This window comes from Vulpes vulpes, chromosome 13, assembly GCF_048418805.1.
Source record: "Vulpes vulpes isolate BD-2025 chromosome 13, VulVul3, whole genome shotgun sequence".
Classification (NCBI taxonomy): Eukaryota; Metazoa; Chordata; class Mammalia; order Carnivora; family Canidae; genus Vulpes; species Vulpes vulpes.
The window spans coordinates 112,597,471-112,620,622 of NC_132792.1; the positions used below are offsets into that span (position 1 = coordinate 112,597,471).

The window sequence follows — 23,152 nt, forward strand, 5'->3', positions numbered from 1 at the left end:
ATCAAACTCTTGATTCAAATATAAACCACAGGTGGGTGCCTGTGCCATAGGTATTTGAGTTTCTGGGAGTATGATAGAGCATGGAGAATACCATGTCCATGCATAGAGGCAGTAATACCAGCTTCATTACTTAACTGGTGCAACCACAGAATTTAGGCCTCATTCAGGATGCATACACTTGTAATTTCCTTCACTATATCCCCTAGTGATTATGTGAATGATGTATACCAAAGTTCTTTCTAATTTAGGGCACCTTCAAGGCATCCTGTGGAAGGGACTACCCACACTTTCAAGAGGACTTGAGGTTGGCCACCCACCAGCTTGGCTCTTCTAGTGAGATAACCCAGCACTGATCCCCCTTCCTTCTTAGAGGATTCTACACCAGGCAATATTTAGGTTTCTCATCTTGTCCACAGCAGCAGTTCTCATTTAGAGTCTAGGTGTCACCATCAAACATCTGGTCTCCATTTACCTTTGCACTACTCAGTGGGAGCAGCCTAATGTTTCAGAGCTATGCATTAGAGCAGAAGACAAGAGCACACAGCTGCTGACTGACTTTTATAGTACATAATTTACATTTCAGCTTCTCCCTTCTCAGGCACTGAATGTAGAAGATATATGCCAAGTCTGGAGGCTGTGTGATTGGCACATGTCCCTCCGTACTTGGTTAGATGCTTACAGATGTGTGTCTCTTTTCCCACTTCCTCCTCCTCCTCTCTCTTTTATGTCCCATGTCATGGTTGACTTTTGGAAAAACAGTGTTTGAGAGACAAACTGACCTGAAGTTACTACCTGTCTAAAAGTTCACTTTGTTCCTCTCATTTATACCAGACATGGCAGATGATGATGATCTTATAAATCATATATGTCATCACGGGTTTCATTCATTCAAAAAAATATTTTGACCACTTTCTATATATTTTGTTCTGGGGAATATTAAAACATATATCCTCACTGCCCTCACCTGTTTTTTAACCTAAAAGTGGAAAACTTAAATACACAGTGATAAATACTCAAGTACAATTTTATTAAGTCAAAGTGTTTCCATCAACTCTTGAAAAATAGTGATTTTGAAGGGGTTCCCCTCCCCCTAAGAATGTTCCACTTTGGCATATGGATTATTTTGAGCTGAAGGTTCAAATTCATTTTCCAAACTTTCTTCCATTCACTGCTGTGCATCCTGTATTCTAAGAACACTGGGGTAGTTTTTGCTAAGAAATGCCTTTTTCTACATCTCCAGTATGCAAAATACTGCTCATGCCTTAAGGCCCAACACAAGTATTATCTACTTTGTAAGGTTTCCCTTACCTGTCCTTTTCTGAATAATTAACAATTCTCTTCAGCTACTCCAAACCAATTTACCACACCTCTATAAAAACACAACTTTTACTTCTGCTCTGAAGAGTCTTCATGACTGAACAATAGAAGCTGAACCATAACACTCCACTACTTTGATCAGTTCATATTAATCTGAAATTCAAGATGCAGGATCACATTCAAAAAAAAAAAAATACTGTAGATTATATATGGTAGAGTTCCAGATGGTCCCATTTCCCCTCAAACTCCAATGTGAAAGAAACGACCTGGAGTTGTGAAAAACAAAGGTGCAGACGTAAGGAAAAGGGAGGATAGGTAATATATTTAGGTGCATATGTACACCTCCCCCTCACCTACAGCTAGAGGAAGCGTTGGGATATTTGTAGGGCAGGAGAGGATGTTTCTTCCAGAGAGCTAAAAATCAAGCTGTCCAACTTGGAAAATTAAGGACATGTTTCAAAACCAGAGATGGCCCAGATAATTATGAAGTGATTTAGGAGAAGAAACTGGATGAGAAACAGTACTTGGCCCACAGGGACATTGGAGATTTTATCAGGAGATGTGAAGGTTTTAATTTCACTTCTTTCAAACTTTAGAGATGATTTGCAAAAGATACAAAAGACAATATATCCAGAAAGATGACAAAAGCAATGTATAATGCTGATGAATGGCGAAAACATCAGAATTTCTCCTTTTTCTTAGAACTGTATTGAGAATCAAAAGATAAAACTAACATTTGTGAAGAGAATGAAATCCTAAGATTGTGATCAGATTTTAAAGCAGTATGTTGCTACTCCAGTGGAGTGCAAATCTGTTTTAGATTAATGACATTTTAGGCTTCTACAAAGTATATGGACGGCATTTTGAACCATTGCTGTGCAGGGAAATGGGATTCAGATGGATGTTGGACTTGTAATCTCAGTTGATAAAATGGAGAAGTATAGACTGGGCCCAAATATGATTGAAGGGATTAGTAAATGTTCAAATTACTCTATCCACAATGATAAATGGTAAACCATTTCAGTACATATGAAATTTTCTAGTAGTTATCTCTATACTCTGTCATTTGCCACAACACATTTTCCATTTTTATTAATAGTTTTGATGAAGGTACAAAATACTATTCACATGGAGAGATGGTTGAAAATAGAGATAGCAAATATCGTAAATGACAGAATAGGTTATGCAAAAGGTCATTGACAAGGTTGAAAAAATGGACTGTTTTTTAACAGGACAACATTTGCTGGGAATGGATATAATTTTCTGAGTATAGTACCTATCTCTCTTAATGTCTATGGACAGCATGAGGTTTGAATTCAGTTTTATCAGCTATCTGAAAATTTTTCTATTGACAAGGATCCTATCATGAGTTAAGGAAATAAAGTATTTACAAAAACTGGGCAGAATCTCTTGGTTTGTAGCAGGTTAGAATTAGAAAGGTACAAATGTTTCCATTTATTTAGGACAAGGAGTTAAGAACACCATATTCTCTACTGGTCAGGCCATAAATTAACTATTTTAGCTATTGCAGTGGGATACCATTCCAAGTGAGATATTGATAGACTGATGTGTACAGGGAGGAACAGGAGGATGGTCTGAATTTGAGATCTTACTACAGAAGAGTTTAAGGAATAGAGGATGTTCAGACTGGAGAGGAGAAAGGTCATGCAGTAGATGTTTAATATTTTTGAATATTTTAAATGCTTTCATGTGGACAAGAATTAAACTCTTTTGCATGTGTGGTTTTAAGGGAGGATAAAGAAGACAAAGTGGTTAAAGGACAAGGAAAAAATAAGAGCTGAATAGAAGGGAAAAACCATACAGGTAACGAAGAACTGCAAAAAAAAAAAAAAATAGAATGAATTTTCTTGAAAGAAAATACATACATACAGGTAAACATGGGTTGTAGTCAAAAGAAATGCAGTACATCAGGTTCAAACAAGAAATTAGATATAACTTCCCAACTTAAGACTACTCCATCTCCTTGAGGAGGAACCACAGAAACAGATGAGTGAAATGGCCATAAGGACATTTGGGAATGTAAATTGAATGAGCAATAAATAGTACTTACTCCATAGGGCATTTGGGATTTTATCTGGAGGCTTACAATTTTATTATCTTTTAAACTTTCTCTTTGTTACGCATCTTCTCATTACAGCTTTTTTTAAAAAAATCTTTTATCAAAGGTCTATTCTTCAGTTACCATGGGATTGAATATTTTTTTCAATTTTAGATTTGGCAAAATTAAGAAAACCAAGAATCCCTTCTACCTTTCCTGCTATGTATGTACACATACAATAGGGCTGAAATTTCAGAACTTCAGTAGGAAGAAATAATTCAAGAAGGATTCCTTCATATCAAAGGTAATTTTTAGAAATACCCAAATATTGCTGACAAAGTATCACCCCTCTTCCTGAAGATAGACCTCAAGACATGAAGGCATGAATAAGAACAAATTGGCTTCACCTTCCAGCTTAGCCCTTGTAGAGACTAGTACATCACTGAACCACTAGAGGAAGGAGTATTCTGAGCCACTTGAGATAGAAATCATGATCTAATATCTGTGGAAGGAAGAATACTACTCCCCCTCCCCCATCCAGCTGTATAGGTCTTGATTCTCAGAACCTCTAAACACATTATTGGGCAAGAGGACATTAAGGTTACAGATAGATTTAACATTGCTAATCAACTGACCTCAAGATAGACTCATTATCCCAGATTATCCAGATGTGCTCAAGGTAATCACAGGACCTTTAAAGAAAAAGAGGCCAAAGGAAAGAATCAGAGAAAGACTTAACTAAGGAAGCAGGGCTGGAGAGAGGCCATGTTGCCAGCTTTGAGAATGGAGGAGAGCCACAAGCCAACCAATGTAGGCAGTCTGTAGGAGCTGAAAAAGGCAAGGAAACAGATTCTTTCCTGGAGACTCCAGAAGGAAATGCAGCTATGCTGATGCCTGGATCTCAGCTCAGTGAGACTTATATCAAAGTCCTGATCTTTAGAAATTTACAACAAATTTGTATTGTTTTAAGCTGTGATGTTTATAATTTATTATTAGCAGAAAGAGAACATCCAATCATAACCTTTATTTAGGAAACAAAGAACATATCTAAAATAGGATTTCACTTCAATGCAGTTTTAAATCTTTAAATCTTGCCAATGCTAGATTTCCCCTCATTTGCATAAATATGACATCTTTGAGTGAAAACACTAGGACCTCAGAATACCTTGAGAGTAATAGAGTTGATTTGTTTTATCCCTTCAAAATGAAACCTCTTAATATAGTAGGGAAGAGCCTCAGTTTTCCCCTAGCAAACATTCACTAAATCAAAATGAATTTCTTCTATGCTACTCACATCTACTTTGACTTCCATTTTGTTGACCCTGATGCCAAGGTCTATAATAATTTAAAAGGAAAGAAGCTCCAATTCTTTGGGGGTTTACTCTGCTTAGCCAGCTAGTAAATTAAAGACTTGAGATTAACACTTTTGTCTTCCTGATGCTAATTCTAATTCTTTCCCCTCTATCATTTTCAATTTTTTTTCTCATCCGTGATCTATGTAGAGACACATTTTGATGTTGTTCCCATGGACTTAACCAATATCTTAAAGAATGTTCATTATAGTCTGGAATAGTGTGCCTAATGTTCCACTTTGAAAAATCTCTCACACTCACCCACCTCCCAAGATCCTCACTAGGGCCTCCTTTTGTGGCAACAGATTTTCTTTCTCTGATGCCTCTGTGTCCCATTCAGCACATTAAGAGGAAGATCTGGGTATGATACAGACTGCTTCCCTCTCTGCCAAGATACCTCTTTTCAACTGCCAAGAGTAGTACAGAGTCCTTTAATCATCAGTAGTGATGACAATTTTGCTTAGTCTTGAAAACTTTTCTACTTAAAACACTGTGCATTTATGAAAAGCGCTTTCATGTCAGGCTACTATTTATAAGCACACCTTTGAGATTGGAGAATTCTTTAGAATAGGGTCTATAAGAGGAAATCCAATTATTAAATTTTTCCCATTCCTGTGACCTAGGCCTGACTCAACATGCCTATCACAGGGAGACACACCCAGCAGGTCAGGTTTTCCTGCCCTGCTTAAAGTTTAGCTCATTCAGAACTGTGGCTAGAGAGGCTTTGTGAAAACATGACCTACAATCCTTGTGCATTATGGTATTTCCAGTACCTCAAGGGGTGCTATAAACATTTAAGACTTTTCAAAAGCTTTTGTTTTTATTGTTAGCATGAGCCATGTAGCGGGATTTAGCAATAAGCAGATTTAAATCTATTGGGAAACTTCAAATGCCCCCCTCCCATGTGCCCTGAGCTTTCTGGGAAGTACAATTAGTCCATTTTGCTGACTCTGGACTTTGCTCTTACACTGATCTTCCCTCTGGAATGCCCTTGTACCACCTCTGCTTCACAATTCAACCTCACAGACTCTGGCTAAGTACTTCCTCTTTTTCATGAAACCATTCACTAGATCGAAGAAGTAATTGCCCTTTGCTACTCTCACTCATTCATTATCCTTTGTTGTAAGGTTTTTCACATTGCACTACTGTAATTATTAATGTTGTCTATTATCTCTCTATTAGATCATTAGATCTGCAGGCTCTGTGACTGTCTTCATGTTTGCCTGTCTCCACAGCATTGACCATGCTAACTGGGTGACAGAATGGAAATCAAACTACCAAGAGAGGGGTCAGGGAAAAGCCTATTGTACCAGAATCTAGAAAAATTATCATGTGTAGCCCTAAGATTCCTTGACTGTGTGCCCTTAAACAAATCACTGCAGTCCTCTTAAGACTCTACTTCCTTGTCTAGCAATTTCTGCTATAACGTTTGTTTTGTAAATGCAAATTTGTTTCAAAGCAATCGATACATTAGGGGATCATTTGAACACAAGTTTCTTCTTTTTAAACACAATTTGGTCCTTGAGAAACAGGTGAAAGAACTTGACCTATATGAACTGAGTAAAAATATAACATGTTTACACACACACCCTAGCTACACCTCAACACACCATGTATTATGAGCTTCACTCATGCACATTGGGTTATTACTACTTTCTGTCCACATTCAGATCACTTTTCTTCCACAATGTCACTATAAGCTACAATTCTTGTAACACCTACTTCCACAAGCACCTTTGGATCTTTTTCCAAAGAAAATTATCATAGCACTTATATTATAACTATGTATAAATGCCTTATTAGGTTCCTATCGTATTAAGGTTTTAATAGGTCATTGATGAAGTTAGTGTTGAGCCTCTTTTTTTCCCCCCATAAACTCATTTTCCAGTTAGTATAACTTTATACAGCATGGTGATTTTTAGGAATGTATGTTTAATTTAGAACTGACTAGATAAGGGAACCTGGGTAACTCAGTAGGTTAAGTATTAGACTCCTGATTTCAGCTCAGGTAATGATCTCAGGGTCATGAGACAGACCCCTGGCATCTGGTTCTGTGCTTGTGGGGAATCTGCTGAAGATTCTCTCTACCCCTCTCCCTGCTCACACACATGCTCTTGGATAAATATATTAATCTTTAAATAAGAAAAAGAACTGACTATATATAAAATAGAAATTTATATAACCTCCCTATTTCATACTTTATTGTAATATGCTTATGTAATATCAAAGTGCTTTGAAATGTTAGCATTACAACAAGCTTCTGTTAATATGTCCTCCCCCTTTCTCAGGCTTGCCTATGTTTATAACTGCCATTATTGTGGTGGATTCTGTAAAGTGCTTGCGCGCGCTCTCTCTCTTCTTCCTATTCTTGGATCTGTTCTCTATTGCTATTTAGCAGTTAACACAAACTTAGCAGCTTCAAACAATATTGTTATGGACAGAGCTGTGGTCTTTCAATATTCTTATGTTGAAGCCCTAACCTTCTCTGTGTGACTCTATTTGAAGATAAAGTCTTTTAAGGAGGAAACTAAAATTAAATGAGATCATAAGGGTAAGGACCTACCTAGATAGGACTGATGTCTTTTCAAAAGAGACACCAGAACTCTTTTTAAACATGTGCACGCGCGCGCACACACACACACACACACACATACACAAGGAAAGGCTAGTGGAGACACAATGAGAGGGCAGCCATCAGCAAGCCAGGACAAGTGGCCTCACCAGAAATGAGCCCTGCCACCACCTTGATATTGGAATTCCACCCTTTAATACTGAGGAAAAATAAGTTTTGTGGTTTAAGACATCTGGTCTGTGGTATTTTGTTATGGTAGCAAATACAAACGTCCATATATTAATTCACAGTTCCTGTTGGTCAGAAGTCTGAGTATAGCACACTTTCTATTACAGTCTCATATGATTAGAATCAAGAGATAAGCAGAGTAAGGTTATAATCTACAACTTTGCATCCTCTAACAAGTTCACTCACATCATTGACAAAATTCAGTTCCTTGCAGTTATTGGACTGATATCCCAGTTTTCTTGTTAGCTGCTGACCAGAAGTCATTCTCAGTTCCCAGAACCCACCCACCTGCCCCTGCACCTCTGCAGCCCCACCACATGGTCCTCTCAAAACAATGCCTTTTGTTTTGCCAAAAGGAGAATTTCTGACTTCTTCGTCTCTGACCTCTAAACTCTAAGGGTTTATCTGATAATCTCCCTTTTGGTTGACAGACTGTATTGTAAATAGTACCTAAACCCAACTGATTAGGAAAGTTAAGACATTGGAGAGATACCTTCACATTTGTCAAGTCATGTAACATTTCATGGGAATGACATCCTATCACTTTTGCCATAATCTAGTCATCAGAAGTTACAGGCCCCTCCCACACTCAAATTGAGGGGATTACATGAAAACATTAGTCATTGAGGTCATCTTGCAATTCTACTTACTGTAAAGGAACCTTCAGTATGTTCAGAGCAGCAGTGTTCTGATACATACTAGTCCCCTAATATTCTCTTGCAGGTAAGGACAACAATAGGACGTACTTATGTCAATATCCTAGATGAGGCTTCCAGGAAACCATTTTAAATGGGGGAAGAATGGTCTTCCATCCATTTTATCCTTTGATGTATACCCTTCTGTCTTGAATGTATGTGTAATGTCTAGATTTCCTGGAGCTACCTTTTGTTCATAAAGATTATAACAGGAAGGTGGAATAGAAATTCACAAGAATATTGGGCCCAAAGTCCCCTTAGCTGTCACCATTTCTGGGTTCTATGCCTCCAGTACTTTTTATATGAGAACAAATCATTTTCTGATTAAACCCTGTAAGTCTCTATTATCATAGCTAAATAAAATAGAACTGGTAACACAATCAAGAGTAGCTTCCCCCTGTGGCAGTACTCAGAAATATTTCCATTAATATTCCTTCTTCCTAACACAGTTCACTTCAAATAATTCAAAGAATGTAAATTCCCTTATGTACTTCCTAAGGCTTTAGAGAAATAAAAAGCTCATGCTTTTAAGCAAATATTGTTTAACCTTTCTATGGGAGGGAGGAGTCACAATGTAGGGTAGTAAGTAAGCAGGGAAAATAAAACAGGGATAATCACATAAAATTACTAGATTATTTTGTCTCTAGTCTTCAACGCTTTACAACCAATGCTTGAGATAATTCTATCTCACTTTATTCAAACTGGTTTCAAAGCCTGCTGTGATTAACTCTTGGTAATCAAAGACTTAGAATATGAAATTTGATTGTAAAAAGGAGATATTTTGCAAGTTATTTTTTTTCTAAAGTTGATTCACCAAAATGAGATAAATTGGCTATTAACAATTTACAATAATCAATATACAATAGATAACTGTTTTCTATTTCTTTTTTTTTTTTTTTAATTTTTTATTTATTTATGATAGTCACAGAGAGAGAGAGAGAGAGAGGCAGAGACATAGGCAGAGGGAGAAGCAGGCTCCATGCACCGGGAGCCTGATGTGGGATTCGATCCCGGGTCTCCAGGATCGCGCCCTGGGCCAAAGACAAGCGCCAAACCGCTGCGCCACCCAGGGATCCCCTGTTTTCTATTTCTATATACAGAAGCAATTGTTTACAACAGCAATATTTTAAATATCCAAATTAAAAGTTTCTGTCATCTGAGATTAGAAGACCATGTTTTGAGGCTACGAGATTAAGGTCTGAAAGGATAATGAGAAAACAGTGTAACAAACATATCTATTTTCCCCATTATGAGGGATTCACTGTATTACCCTAAAATCCCATGTTGGCAGTGATGGCACTGCCCAACTCTATGGCAGTGATCTAAAACAAAACTATTAGTGTTAGTTTTCTCAAGATGGGAAGACGATGGTGGCGGAAGTTTTGAAGCTTCTTCAATCTCCCCATCCCCACACGAAAATAATCTCTCAGGGCAAAACCATAATCTAATTTGCAAAGTATCTCATCTACCCTAAAGAACTACAAGTCTTAGTTAAGGTTGACATCTGTGCAGGAGAAAACTGAGGTAATCAACATGAGGCCTGATGAATCTGAAAAGTTTAGTAATGCCAACTAGCACAGACTCAAAAGGTCAGACAGGCCACCTGGATAACAGTGGCTGAAAGTGGGAGTGATTTGCATACTTCAATAGCGGAAGAGGGCAAGGATACTCAGGAAGCATGAACATGGAGTAGATTATTCTCCCCAAGTACTTACAAAATTAAGCAGCTTTCTTCCAGAAACAAGTTCTACGGGGATCCCTGGGTGGCTCAGCAGTTTAGCACTGCCTTGGGCCCAGGGCATGATCCTGGAGTCCCGGGATCAAGTCCTGCATTGGGCTCCTTGGATGGAGTCTGCTTGTCCCTCTGCTTGTGTCTCTGCCTCTCTCTCTCTCTGTCTCTGTCTCTCATGAATAAATAAAATATTTAAAAACAAAGCAAGTTCTACAATAGAAGAAACTTGGGTGGAAAAAACTACTAAGCATGACAGGATTAATAGAGACAAAGGGAAAAAAGTTTTAGATAAAAAGTTTTAGGTAAAACTAAGGGAAGAGAGGAGGCATCCAGAAAATAAGCTCCAAATAGGAAAAAAAAAATGTGCTTTATACCTGTAAAATGAGAAGAAACTATTCTAAACAGTGCTTCTTGATAGAAGTTTGGGAAAATATTTCCTGTAAAAATTTCTAGCAAGATTGAAGTTAATTTCTATACTACAACAACAACAACAACAACAACAAAAAAGAACTCCTGTAGAAGAAAAGCAGGCTAGAAAGCCCACCAATTGGAAATGTTACTAAATATGTGAGTTAAAATGCATTAAGAAAATACAAAGTAACAAATCAGAATTAGTAGAACTGAAAAAGTAACATGATAGAAAATTACAAGTGTCAGAAATAAAGGCTAAGCAGAAAAGCACATAAAAGTAAGTAAATGTCATGCCTTGGTTATAATGGAAGATTAATATTTTTAAAGGAAATAATTAAAAATGAAAATGATTTAAGTACAAATATGCAAAACAGGCAAAGAATTTCCAAACTATTAATAGTAGCCTCTAAAGGAAAACAAAGACAATATTAAAAACTATAATTCAAGAGGATTTCCTGAGATCAAAACAAATTTGAAACTACATATTAAAAAGATTGTGAACCTGAGAAATCAACCCAGAATCATCACTAAGACAAAGCCTCATAAGATCATTGGACTTTATAAAACAAAAAAAACCCCAAAATGTTCCTGGGCATGCAGGCAAAAAGCAGTAATAAAAAATAAAAAGATTATTAGAGTGTCATCATACTCCCTAGAAAACTGTATTATATTTTCAGATACTTAAGGATGTGAACCAAACTTTCAAGTATAAAGGCATTAGAAACACTATCATCAGCATGCCAAAACTTAATGTTGTTTTGATAAGCTCTATCTTAAGAATATACTGATGGAGGACCTTCAGGTGTTCCCAAAACTGGAGAAATGGATATAAATGGTGATAAACATTATTTCTAAGTTATATTGGGAATTGTGTCTACATGAGGGAGCTTATATAATGGCCTTATGTTCAGACAACAGAGATACACTATAACCATACAAAAAATTAAGATAATGGGGCCAGCATATGTGAAATCTTAAGTTTCAGTAATCATTTCCCAGTTCTGCTAACTATAAAGGCCTAGGAGCATTGAAGCTCAGTAGCAATGATTATTCCTAGCACATAGGTTGCAGTCTTAAATTATCATTTTGCATACAATTAACTAGGGCTTCTTCGAGAAATAGCTATATCAGGTTGTGTGGTGGGAAATGAACAACACATCCCTAGAATATCTTGTCTTAGCAGTTAAGAAAGCTATCAGTGATTACTGGAGATGTGTTCAAAAGACTCAGGAGTCAACTTGGAAAGGCTCCCACTGGCAAAAAAAAAAAAAAAAAAAAAAAAAAAAAAGTACAATATAAACCTCACTAAGAACAATGATTGCAATGAAATAAGATCCATCAAATATGTTTAAATCTATAAATTAATGTAAAAATCTGGGCAGCCTGGGTGGCTCAGCAGTTTAGCGCCACCCTCAGCCTGGGGCGTGATCCTGGAGACCCAGGTCCAGTTCCATGTTAGGCTCCCTGCATGGAGCCTGCTTCTCCCTCTGCCTGTGTCTCTGCCTCTCTCATAAATAAATAAATAAAATCTTAAAAAAAAAAATCTAAATGATCACTTTTAGAGAATCAATTCATTTCTTGGAATACTAGTAAATAAAGGGAAAGACTCAAGCAAATATTTTGCCATCCCTGTACAAATCAGGTCACTGAGTAACCAAGTAGTTTGAGATTAATTTAACTACACAATGCATAACATTGGAGGATAATTATAAATTTAAAGCCATATATTCCTTGGAAACAAAGTGACAAAGGGGAGATCTATAGATTGTGGGATTATAAATCCTCGCATATAAATATTTGGGGGGACTCGGGAAGATAAGGCTAAATTACAGTGAATTAGAGGATAAAATTACAAAGGCAAGTTCAGAAATTATTTCATAAGACAAGATTTCATATAGTAGAGTGGGTGTAGGGAAAGCTTTTGGGTGACTGCTAAAGTTCAGTTTTCTTTTACAGGTGGTTATTTCCCCCCCACCCACAGGTGGTCATTACAAGAATGTTTTCCTTATAATTCATTCAGCTGTACCATGCTTTATGTATTTTCAATAAATAGCAATAAAAGTAAAGAAAACTAAAGTTGGTCATTTCTAGATCATTTATTTCTTTATGAAATAAGCCTTATTATATCATTCAATATTAATCCCTTGAGCACATCTTTATTTACATGAATTTAAGATACAAAGTTTGGATAGTTGTATGTAAATGTTCTTAAAATACTAATATTCTTTAAAATAATCATATTACTTTAAAATAATTTACTCTTCTAGTGAATAGCATAAATATGTTTGTTACAGCAAATGAAGAAAGGATTCAGAAAATTTTTTAACTATAAACCTGAAAAATCAGGTCTCTGTGGAGCTCAGTTTCCTAAGTGGTTAAAATATGTAAGGATTAGGTATTTCCTGTGAGAGTTGTGTGGGGATAAGATGCAAGTGAAATGAAAGAGCAAAGGCATTACTTTAATCAAGTATACTAATTTCCACCATTCCAAGTGATCTTCAAATTTTAATACAATTTTGAAGATTTAATATTTGTTCTAAAATATGAATTTGACACCAATAAGAGGAATGTCCATACAGAATCTCAAACTTACCTAAACATAATCTATGGCATTTCAATTTCCCATGTCTAACTCCTAAGGATTTTGGCTAAATATGTACAACCCAGTCAAACGTTATAAAAAATATTTAGAAAATGTAATAGTGTTGTTTTTCAAAGAAGGAAAATAAATGCAAGAAATTTTGGTTCTATTTTTTAGTAAATTGATCTAGCCATATGAGTAGGTCATTTAAGACAAAATGGCCCAAATGGAATTTGTACTTAGTTTTCCTAGGGTACTTTGATGCCATCTTTGTGGGGATAGGAAGCAGTAGACTTCTTCAAAGAGTTAAAATGCTTCCACTTTCAATACAAATGGAGTAGAAAAAGGGTCAGGCAACAGAAAGTTTGTCATTGGTGGAATTTAGAGAAATTCAGCATGGAATAATCTCACAACCCACCCCTTCTTTCAACAGCTTGAATATTTCCATGGTCTTATTAAAGACAATTTCAGAAATATTTTTCTGCATCACTGGATACCATTTTAGCCAGACTAAATCTTATGGAAATTTATGTTTAATTCTAAAACATGTTCCACCCACCACCCTATTCCAATTAAAGCATGACATTGACACATCTCATGCCCCCGCCTGATACACTGTTCAGAATCCACACGATTTCACATGCTGGTATCTCTCCAAACCAGGAAGACACTTTCACCTCTAATTTGCATGATGCATTCATGCTCAGATCAGTCACGTGATTAATGAGCATGTTGGAGAGTGTCCAGTTTTACCCACTCTGTCATGTACGCCTTATTCCCATCACCAGACTCAATTAACTCTCCCAGCTGTTGCCAAGTGGTTGCACTCAGTATAAATTATGCTTGTTCATTTGTTCCAGAAAACAATCACATCCACTGCAATTTAAAAATTATTTTCCATTGGTGGGGATAATTAATTGTTAAAATGTGTTTCAGCAAGTATTTCTCCTTACTATACAAAGACCAAACCTTTCAACTATTCAATATTCAATATTTATCACACTCCAAACTTGTACTCCACAACCTTCATCTCTGCTCTCTGAATAAAACACTGCAGGTTTGTAGAGAAATTTTCATAATAAGCTATTGCTGTCGAACTTGAATTAGGCTTCAGGACTCTACTAGAAGGGAATTAGTATAAAAAATGGCTTTATAATGAGGAAACTGAAGAGATAAGTTATTGTTTTCTCACTATCCAATTTTCCCCCTCTCGCAACTCAATTGAACTTTGCACATTTTTATTCCTTGAACATTCAGCCACAATATGAAAATGAAGTTCTTTTTTTCTGTCCTCCATATCATCTCAATTTGATGACTTTTCCAATTCAGACATATCCAAAAGAGAAAGTATCCTATATCTTCCCTATTTCATTCATGTTGGGGCCTTTAATAATTATTACAAACTCTTGAAAATAATTTCTTTTTAAGATCATTTCATTTCAGTGGAAGTTCCAGGATGTACTTCTGTTTCACAAAGGAGGAACAGCCACTGGGGCATCTAAGATTGTGTTATTTGCAGGTAAAATAACAGTTTAATTGAAGAACTTGAGAATTTTTTTTTATTTGAAAACGCACCCATATGCAAATGTAATCAGAGCTCTGGGCTGTGACTAAGTTTTATGGGAATAGAAAAAAAATGCAGAGGTAATGGTGTGATCGAGAAGTTTCCACAGGCTCAGCTTTACATAATTTGGTGAGAAATATGGGAGAACATTGCTTTCCAAGAGATAACAGTTCCCAAGATACAATTCTGGGTGCTGGGGACACAGCACGGAGGTAGACGAGGTCTCTGTTTCTGTGATAAGACAATGAAACAAATCTATATCCAAGAAAAATAGCAGATATTGATAAGTGTGCTAAATAATTTTATAAGGTGTTATAATGGATGGATTCTAAAAAGGAAAACATTTATGATGATACTTGAATGACAGAAAGAATTTAGCCAGGGAATTAGGTAAAAAGATCTTTGGGTAGAATTAGTGGGTACGGTCACCAGAATCAGGATCAAGCTTGGGGTGTTCAAGGAATAGCATAAAGTTGATGCTATAGGACTGGAGAATAATGGGCAAGGGATAGGGTGGGACAGCATGCAGATCAGAATCACAGGACATAATTAAAGGTGCCAGACAGCAGGGTCACGAAGTTCAATACGAAGCAAGGGATGGAGAAGTCTCTCAGGCTGCTGGATGGAAGACAACAGACCAAAGTGGGGCAAGAGAAGAATCAGGGGGGCAGGGGAATTATCTCTACTGTAAATCACTATCTTTCCCCATTTCGGTTTTATTTCAAGCAAATTTATATCAAGGAGGACTTTGGTAAGGAGAACAGAAATTAAGATTAGGCAAATCATTTTTATCCTGAAAATCAGCTATTCCTAGGTCTAACTGAAGAAATGTACATTAAACTCCACTGATATGAATTTGGTCGTTTTATCTCTGTTCACTCTCCACTCTGCTTCCATGAATACTCCTTTCCTTCTACTAATCCTACAGTTATTTCAGGGTCAGCATGTTTTGGGTTCCTACCACTTTGAAAGTTCTCTACCTTCAAGAGATAATTTTGCTTTCTGCAACTTCTGAAAAAATATAAGTGTCATTCCCTTGAAACATTCCATGGAGCAATAATGGTTTCATTGTACATTGACCCTGGAACAACACAGGGATGAGGGGTACCAACCATTCCTTGTGTAGTTGAAAATTGGCTTAGAACTTTCACTCCTCCCCCCAAAAAACTACTGTTGATTAGAACACTTACCAATAACAGTTGGTTAATATATTTTATGTTAGGGGTACCTGGCTGGCTCAGTCAGAGCATGCAACTCTTGATCTTGGGGTTGGGAGTTTGAACCCCATGTTAGGTGTAGAGATTACTTAAAAATAAAATCTTTAAAAACATATTTTGTATGTAATGTATACTATATTTTTACAATACATATTTTGTAGGTTTTGTTTTCTCAGTAATATCTAACATTGTTATTTTTGCTGTTATTTCTAGGGTATGTGTTTTGTCTGCCAGTTCTCAAATTGTTTCAAATCTCAAAAAATTTTTGATTTATTGAAAAAGAAATCCCTATGCAAGTGGATCCATGCAGTTCAGACACCTATTGTTCAAGGGTCCACTGTGCTTTTATGTTTTAATAGATGTCAATATTTTGATATTAAGTGAAAGATTGTGTAAGTTATACATGGTAAGATATTAGGGTCAGAAGAGTTTTCTGGGATCTCTGATATTACTCCAGTGGCTATGCTTAGGTCTGCTTAACTTAGTCCATAACCTTGAACAGCATTAAAAAGAGTAGAGCTGTGAGCAACATCAGTTGTGAAAGGGTTAATATTAAAATTTAACGTTCTTTAATGCTCATCTCATTTCTTTCATATACAGTCTGACCCTGAAGTATAAATTACTGAGGACTGAGGGTTATTCTGTAAAGGTCAAAACTATTTGTTTAAAATTTACTGGATTGCCAAGCAATGGAAAAATACTTATTGCCTTTTCTGCCTTTTTTTCTTTGCTTCTATAAATCAAAATTAGTGTTTTTCAAATGGGAAAAGTAATATCTGTATGTGACCTCTCCAGAGCTGCATTCTAAACTCAAACTGATGTACAATAGAGCAGTCATATTTAACATATAGTACAGATCATTTATTTTTGGGAGATTTGTATATCATACTTCTAAGGATACCAGAGAAAACTAATAAATTCAGATTTCAGTTAAACTTATGGAAATACAAATGGTTATAACTTTATTCCAGTATCTCTTTTTCCCATTTCTGACTTTTGGAGTGTTATCTCCACTCAGTTTTTTTGGTTTTACTTTTAATACTCCATGCCAAGGATAATTCAGCTAAATATTTTATGTGTTTATATATAGTTAAGAGCATATATTTACAGGGTATGATTATAGAGGTTTTTATTTTTAAAACAGGACTTTTGATAGTTAAATCACATACTAGTTGACTCAGTCCTTATCACAACCCTATATTTTAATAAGACAGATAGATATTAACCATATTTTATGATTGAAGAGACTCTGGTCCCAAAAGGTTAAGTAACCTGCTAAAAACAGATAGTTGTGTGTGTGTTGGGGGGGGGGGGGGAATCCATCACAGAAAGATGCCACAAACTTATCAAAACCGATTTTATAAATATTTTAGTTATTCTATCACATAAATTCCAATGTGATTTGGTAATAAGCCATATAAGTGGGGGGGAAGAAAGCATTACTACACCGTTTGTATATAAAATGCACTTCTCCAAACCAATCACTTGTTTTCCAGATGTCCGATCCTCTTTAAAAGTGAACATTGTATGTGCATGTGAGTACAGTGTACAATAGTCCTATTTTCCAAGATTACAACATCATTAAAATGATGGCTATTCAAAATGATGGTTTTGAAGAAGCTCTTGTGAAGCGCTGATTCTGGTACTTTTATTTACAAATTGTTACACTATGATGATCAACCAGTGCTTTTGTTTGTTGTTTTAAGAGCAAACTGAATAGGTGATATAGCTAGCTAGCATGCATGTGTGTAATGAATATAAATATGTGTCATTTTCACTTTTCCTGTGCTACTTAGTGATATAGTGTCTGGGGACCAGGACTAAGAAATACTGCACTTGTAGTTTGATTCCCAGTGGGGAGAATATTAATCTTTCATTATCCACTGACAAAGTTTGTTGCTCCTACTACTTGTAGATGAGCATAGAAAAAGAAAACACAGCTCTAACAGTAGAGCACACAATCATTTGGGGCCAAGACAAGCAGGGATATTTGTTATACTACCATTTTTTTTTAATTTTATTTATTTATTTATGATAGAGAGAGAGAAAGGGGGGGGGGCAGAAGCTAGAAACATAGGCAGAGGTATAAGCAGGCTCCATGCAGGAAGCCCAGTGTGGGACTGGATCCTGGGACTCCATGATCACACCTGGAGTCAAAGGCAGATGCTCAACTGCTGAGCCACCCAGGTGTCCCATACTGCCATTTTTTAAAAAAACATTTCTGTACCATAACTGTTTTGTTTTGCATTAAAAAGACCCAAAGCATTGGGTTTTTGGACTCATTTGGCTCTTTCATGGCTATGACTTTAGTACTGTAAGAATGACTATCAGTATAATCTATTATTCCACTAAAATTTTTGGTACCTAATGTTGTGGTCTAGGAAACTAGGTAAGTGCATTACAATTGCGGATGGGTAAAGAAAAAAAGGTAAATGGAGTTTGACAAGGGATTCCAGGTTCTCTTTTGAATATCTTTCATAAAAAAAGTCCTTTTTGGTTTCTTCAAGGTTCATCAGCTCTAGGCTGTGTATATGAAATGCTGCCATAATTTGATCACTAAGCTTCTCTTGTGGACTAAAGAGATCTAAATTGGCTCCACAAATACAAATTGAGTTTCAGGGCTCTAGGATTTCAAAAGCAAACATGATCTTGAAACCAGTGGTCACATTCATGAAGACCTGGTGTCTCAGGGTAAATGGATGGGAGGGGGGCCAACTTATCCTCAAAGAAGGGATATTTGTGATGAGTTCTGAAGCAAGAATAGATGTTAACTAAGCAAAGCCAAAAAATGAGTTTAAATGTGGAGGTGGGCCAGCCCCGGTGGCGCAGCGGTTTAGCGCCGCCTACGGCTCAGGGTGTGATCCTGGAGACCCAGGATCGAGTCCCACGTCGGGCTCCTTGTGAGGAGTCTGCTTCTGCCTCTGCCTGTGTCTCTGCCTCTCTCTGCCTGCCTCTCTCTCTCTCTCTCTCTCTCTCTCATGAATAAATAAATAAAATCTTTAAAAATAAATAAATAAATGTGGAGGTGGAACAAGGCATAACATTTTAAACCTTTTTTTAAAGATTTTATTTATTCATAGAGATGCAGAGAGAGAGAGAGAGAGATATGCAGAGAGAGAGAGAGAGAGAGATGCAGAGAGAGAGAACCAGGCACCGTGCAGAGAGCCTGACGTGGGACTTGATCCAGAGTCTCCAGGATCACACCCTAGGCTGCAGGTGGCGCTAAACCGCTGTGCCACCAGGGCTGCCCCATTTTAAACTTCTAGATCACTTTGTGAAGGAGCATTGTGCATGGAGGAAAGGCATTGTATTTAGTACAAATAGGTAGTATTACTTAAGGGCAGAGAGAAAGGGGAGAGAGTCATACCCAGGAAAGCTTAAAAGGTTGACAAAGAGCAGCCAACTTACAGCTTAAAAAGACATTTATTCTCCAAAATGCCAGGAAAAGTCATTATGATAAACAAAATGTTAGGGTCTCCTCAAATACATATGTTGAAACCCCAATGTGATAGTATTTATAAGTATTATTTTTTTGGAGGTGATAGGTCATGAGGGTACATCCTCATGAATGGAATCATGCCCTTGTTAAGAGTTAGGGAGCTAGCTCTCCTTCTACAATAGTAGGATGGGGGGGGGGTAAGCCACCTAAAAACCAGACTATACTGGCACCTTGACTCAGATATCCAGACTCCAGATAATATGTGAAGTTATTATCAGATTTGGAAACTTTATTCCTGACTTAAAAATCTAGAAGTGAAGAGTTAAGCATTATAATAATCCCTTAATTTGCCAAGAAAGAGTTAGTTGCTCCATGGATTAAGAACTGAATAATACTTGAAAAAGGAGGAAAAGTGGGAATAAAACTGAAGGAAAAAAAAAACAGTGAATAGAAAACATAAAATAAGGCAGCAGGAATGTTTCCAAATACAGCACTAATTTTTTTAAAAAGTGAATGGACCAGACTATTCTATTAAAAAAATAAATTATTGAGAAGCCCGGGTGGCTCAGTTAAGCATCTGCCTTCAGCTCAGGTCATAATCCCAGGGTCCTAGCACTGTGTCGGGCTCCCTGCTCCATGGGAAGCCTGCCTCTTCCTCTCCTGCTCCCCCTGCTTGCACTCTCTCACTCTGTCAAATAAATAAAATCTTAAAAAATTATTTAAGTAGAAAAACTCATGAAAACTACATATGTAAATAGCAATAGAACATTTTGGAATCTGTACAGGGTCATATCATAGAAGCAAAAATTAATTTTTATAGCTTCATGCAAAACTAGTATGAATTTCACAGAAAATATTAAGAAGCCAGATGCAGAATAATACAGACTATACAGTTTCATTTATAGAAGTATTAAACAGTCAAAATTAAGTTGAATGTTTAGGGATGTTTGCTTGTATTCATGAGTTAAGAAAACTAATGAATTTTAAGTTCTAGAGAGGGCAGTTATTCGAAGGTAGGATGATGAGGTTTCTGAGATGCTGACTCTATGCCATCTTAGTTATGTGTTGCATGTGAGTGGCTACTGTGTGATAAATGAGTGATTGGTACTTTATTTTGTACACACTTCCATAGGTTATGCTTTGAATTCAAAACATGTTTAAGGCAACTAAAAAAATCAATGATATATTTCATTCATTTGGCCGAAAGTAAAAAGTGAATTTTTAGTATTGAGCGAGCTATAAAAATTAAGGACTCTAGTCCAGAATAGATAGTATAGGTGTTAGTGGAAGTAATATAGTAGAGATAATAATTAGTGGGGGTAAGAGGGTTGTCTTTTTTGTATGTTCAAATTGTCATTTTATTTTTATGTTGTTTGCGGATGGGAATATGGTAAGTGCGGTGCTGTGAGTCGTCTGTAGAAGTATAGGTTGAGCAAGGCAGTGATGGCTATTAGTGTTGGGAGAATAATTATTTTTTGTTAGTTCTTGAATAATTATTCATTTGGGGATGAAGCCGGACATACACCAACAGGGAATTTAATATATCTGCTCCAAGGGTAATTTTGTGATTTTTCTTTAAAATGTAAAATTCATGTGCATTATGACCTAGCAATTTCTATATAGGAGTCTGTAGTCTACAGAAACATATACATACCCAAGGAGGAGGTTTATTGCATTGTTGCTTATATGTGAGAAAAGGTAGAAATAAGTCATCCATCCTTAGGAAGTAGCTAAAAATCACTTAGAAATAATTTAATCATCCATAGTTACATATCAAAAAGACTATGATATGTAGGATATAGCTTGAAATACTACCTGTTAGCTAGTAAGGTTGACATAGCTATGCTCTGACCTGACAAGTTCTCTATCTACTGACATGACCAGCTCTAAGACAGATTTTTGACTTAAAAACACAAATTGTAGAAAGTTGCATCTGATCCAAAATCACTTATATATATAAGAAGACATAAAAAGCAGTATTAGATCTTTTTCTCAGATATGGGATTATGTGAAGGCATAGCAGCTTTTCCTAGCCAATATTAGTCATTATCTCTGGAGTCCAGGGGATAGTCCAAGGGATGGTTAAAGATTATATAATATTTGTATAAAGTAAGCTACTGTAGATATACACTATTCTACAATTACAAATTTTCGCCTTATTTTTTTTAGCTACAGGGTAGGGATAAGGAGAAGCTGGAGCATGAGAAGGATGATACAATGCCCTCAGTGAGAAAGCTGTAGGAATAATTTAAGAGAGAGGAGCTGTAGTCTTTATGATAGTGCAAATGTATTAGATCAATGTTAATATGGCTATAAGTGGTAAGTAAGAAGACTTAAGGAGACTCCTAGTTTTGGAGTTTGAATTACTAGGTGAATAGCAGTGTCATTCACTGACACAGAATACTGCAGGAAGACATTTTCAATAGAGGTCAGATCATGAGTTTAATCTGAAAGAGTCAAAACTGATACACATCAGGACACCCTATAGAGGTCAAGCTAGTAGTTGTATATGCAGGTCTAGAGGTGAGGAAAGAAGTTGGACATAGTCCTTTATATGTTAGATATACAAATGTAGGCATTAGAGGCATATTAATTCTGATAAACACCATGCTAATGGGAGAGATTGCCTAGGAAGAGAGCCAAAAGTGAGGAAAGAGTCTATGATTAAACCTTGAGGATTGTCTAGACATCATGGCTACATATAGGAGGAGGAGTTTTCAAATGCAGCAGAGGACTGCCTGAAAACTTAACCAGGAGTTTAGGACGTCGAAGAAAATTAAGGCTTCCACAAGGTCCTCATCAGCAGTATTGGTTGCACCTGAGAAGAGTAAATAGACGATCAATGTTTTTTGGATTTAGAGCATGATGAAGATTTAGGGCTCCCCCCACCCCCGCCAGTCAAATATTAGTTGTGGAAGCCAGATTAGAGTAGCTTGAAGAGCTAATAGGAATTTAGAAGGCGGAAACAACTAGCATAGACAATTCTCAAAAAGATGATAGCAAAGAGGACAAAGGAGCAACTCACTGGAAATACACAACTTCAAAAGTTAACATAGGGGGGAATATATGGAAGTGTAAGGTAGCTGCGCCGACCACATGCTGTTAATTGGAGCCTTTGCCTTTCTTAGTCTATTATTCTCCCTCATGACCATTGCTGAGCAGTTTCCTTTAGTTAACTTGGTTCTGAGAAAGGGAAATTTCATTATTCCTAGATGGAAGATATAAAGGAACATGAATTTTCTTTTAAAAAAAATGCTACTATCCAGCATCTAAATAAGAACAATGAAGGTATTTAAAAAATATATGAAATATTTGGATAGCCAAGTCAGTATGACAAGAAGTCACCTTCGCTTAGGGTGGGCATGATTCTAACCCCTAACAACTTGGCAAATATGTCTGAGTTTCATAGACAAACTACATGTCTGGAAAATTTATTCCTGTCATGTTACACGACAAATAAGATAATGGTAACATGGTCCATTATAAAAACAGTTGCTCTCATTGCTGTGGCACTTCATAATTTTCAAACTGATTTTCCACATAGCTAATTTTTGCCTCAAAACAGGTGTTTCTTTTTTAAAGAAAAATCTTTAAAATAATGTCTGCCACTCAAAGACTCACTTGAAAACATACTAATTTGGACTCTGTGCTTCTGACATCTAATCTAGTCCCTTTACAGTATGCAATTTCTAATCTGTGCAGGACATACTGTAACATGAACTTATAAAAGAAGGTTGTGTTTCTTCCCCTAGGTAAATCATACACACACTAGCTTAAATAGCTGAGTCAGGGAACTAGTCTACGTCAAAAGAATATCTTTGTCCTAGTGAGGATGCATGCTATGAGACAGTCTATAAATAAAGGAAGAAAATTGTAGAACATGGATAGATGTAGGACATGTTCAATTTGATTATTTACATGACTCTAACAAACCAAAAATTTCTAAAGGTCTCTCATTTCATGCTGAGTCAATACATGCTGATAT

General features: G+C 36.5%; 1 protein-coding gene across 4 annotated transcripts in view; it reads right to left on the reverse strand.

Moving 5' to 3' along the window:
- The window catches only part of RIT2 (Ras like without CAAX 2), a 403,371-nt gene that overhangs the window by 285,582 nt on the left and 94,637 nt on the right, over positions 1 to 23,152 (reverse strand). The gene's annotated exons all lie outside the window — the stretch shown is intronic.